Source organism: Portunus trituberculatus, chromosome 12, assembly GCF_017591435.1.
Source record: "Portunus trituberculatus isolate SZX2019 chromosome 12, ASM1759143v1, whole genome shotgun sequence".
Classification (NCBI taxonomy): domain Eukaryota; kingdom Metazoa; phylum Arthropoda; class Malacostraca; order Decapoda; family Portunidae; genus Portunus; species Portunus trituberculatus.
Genome location: NC_059266.1, coordinates 8,432,339 through 8,434,838, shown reverse-complemented (window position 1 = coordinate 8,434,838; position 2,500 = coordinate 8,432,339). Strand labels below are relative to the sequence as shown.

Below are 2,500 nucleotides of genomic sequence, written 5' to 3'. Positions count from 1 at the left end.
TCCTTCCTTCCTTCTTTCACTTCCTTCACTCATTCATCTCATTTGCCTGTTCATTCCTTCATTTTCTATTAATTGTTATGTCACCTTCTCACTTTCCACCTTCAGAACATCCACTGCCACTTTCCTTCGTCCACTTTCCACCTTCAGAAAATGCACCGTCACTTTCCACCTTCAGAACATCCACTGCCACTTTCCTTCGTCACTTTCCACCTTCAGAACATACACCGTCACTTCCTAGCATGGATTCAGCTAGTGTGTTGTAGTTTCCTAACACTGAAATGCCCCTCACAAGTTTCCCTCTCTCCAGGTAATTAGTGAGGGAACATACATTCATTTACCTGTGAAAGTTACATTATTATTTTTTTTTACAAACTGTCGTATTATGTAATTTTGCTATGGACTTTCCCCTCCCCCATCTCCCCATCTCCCCTCTCCCCTCTCCCTCCCACCTACGTGATATATTAATTAATTGGTGTGTGAGTGTCTGTCTCTGTGTGTGTGTGTGTGTGTGTGTGTTGGGGTGTGTGTGTTTATGTGTGTGTTTTACAGGGTGTGTTAGGGTGTGTGTGTGTGTGTGTGTGTGTGTGTGTGTGTGTGTGTGTGTGTGTGTGTGTGTGTGTGTGTGTGTGTGTGTGTGTGTGTGTGTGTTTTAGGGAGTGTGTTAGCGTGTTTCTCTCTCTCTCTCTCTCTCTCTCTCTCTCTCTCTCTCTCTCTCTCTCTCTCTCTCTCTCTCTCTCTCTCTCTAATGCAAGCCAAAACAATAGTTACATTTGGAAAAGTTTTTTTTTTGTGTGTGTGTGTGTGTGAAAAAATACCTTATCTATGTGTTTTTCTACGTATCACTTCTATGTATCACTTGGATGTGTCTTGTCTGGTACAGTTTTCTTCACGTGTCACTTCAGCAAAGCAAATATTGAAATACAGCGTGTCATGTGTCCTGTGTATCAGTCGTATGTGTCCTGTGTATCATTTGTATGTGTCGTGTATCATTCGTATGTATACTTTTCAATCAGTGTCAGGACAGTAGTGTGATTTGTATTAATGTATCTCTCTCTCTCTCTCTCTCTCTCTCTCTCTCTCTCTCTCTCTCTCTCTCTCTCTCTCTCTCTCTCTCTCTCTCTCTCTCTCTGGAATATTTGTTTTCTTCATCGTTTTCCTTCATTTTTATTTATTCTCTCTCTCTCTCTCTCTCTCTCTCTCTCTCTCTCTCTCTCTCTCTCTCTGGAATTTTGTTTTCTTCATCTTTTCTTTCATTTTTTGTTTATTCTCTCCTCTCTCTCTCTCTCTCTCTCTCTCTCTCTCTCTCTCTCTCTCTCTCTCTCTCTCTCTCTCTCTCTCTCTCTCTCTCTCTCAATTCAAGTCGGCTTAATTAAATCTAGTATTTTTCCTCAAATTTCACGTTTTTATTTCTTTATTTTCCTCAAAAGTTTTTCATTTCTTTTATTTTTGCTTTGTTTATTGTCTTCATTTTATCAATTTTGTCTTTTTTCCTTCATTATTGTCCAAGATTATTCTTATTTTTCTTCTTTATCATCTTCTCTCCTTTCCATTCTCTTTCCTTCTTTGTTTCCTCTCCTTTATCATCTTCCTCCTCCTCCTCCTCCTCCTCCTCCTCCTCCTCCTCCTCCTCCTCCTTCTTCTTCTTCTTCTTCTTCCCTTGTTTCTTGTCATTTCTGTTTCCTTATGTACTTCTTTATCATATTTTTCCATCTGTGTCTCTCGTTTCCCCTCTTTTACTCTCCTTTTCCCCTCTTTTATCTTCTCCTTCGTGTCTTTCGTCTTCTCCCTTTTATTGTTAATTTTCTCCTCCCTCCTGTTTTTGTTTATTTGTGTTTCCTTGTCTCTTAATCTTCTTCTTCTTCTTCTTCTTCTTCTTCTTCTTCTTCTTCTTCTTCTTCTGTCTGTTCATTTCTTGTTTTGCTTATGTGTGTGTCTCCCTTATCTCTCTCTCTCTCTCTCTCTCTCTCTCTCTCTCTCTCTCTCTCTCTCTCTCTCTCCTTTAATATTTTACCAAAGATTTTGTTACTTCTACTTTATCAAAAACATTCCTTCGTGCTTTCTCTCTCTCTCTCTCTCTCTCTCTCTCTCTCTCTCTCTCTCTCTCTCTCTCTCTCTAATTTAGCTCTTTTTTTGTCTTCTGTTCTCAATGTCACTTTATTTTTCTTTCTTTCTTTCTTTCTCTTTCTTTCTTTCTTTCTTTCTTTTAATCCTTTGATCAGTTTTGGCTCTTTTTTTTCTCTTTCTTTTCTTGCTTTTCCCTTTTTTCCCTTCGTCATGTTTCCTGTTTTCTTTTCATCTTTTTCTTTCTTTTTTTTCTTTTTTCCCTTTGTTCCTTCATTTATCACTTCGTTCTCCATTTCTTGCTTTATCATTCCGTGCATGCAAAGTCTCTCTTTCTCAGTCACGTCCAGATTAAAGAAAGTGAGAGAGAGAGAGAGAGAGAGAGAGAGAGAGAGAGAGAGAGAGAAAAAGCAAGGAAAAATGAAATAAGTAGAAAGAT

The 2,500-nt window shown here is 38.7% G+C and overlaps 1 long non-coding RNA gene across 1 annotated transcript in view; it reads right to left on the bottom strand.

The window, feature by feature from the left end:
- LOC123502696 overlaps positions 1-2,500 on the bottom strand; it is a 3,710-nt gene that overhangs the window by 137 nt on the left and 1,073 nt on the right. The window contains exon 2 of the long non-coding RNA XR_006674195.1: positions 1-338. This exon is cut by the window's left edge and continues 137 nt beyond it. This is a non-coding gene — a long non-coding RNA (uncharacterized LOC123502696). The remainder of the gene's footprint in view (positions 339-2,500) is intronic.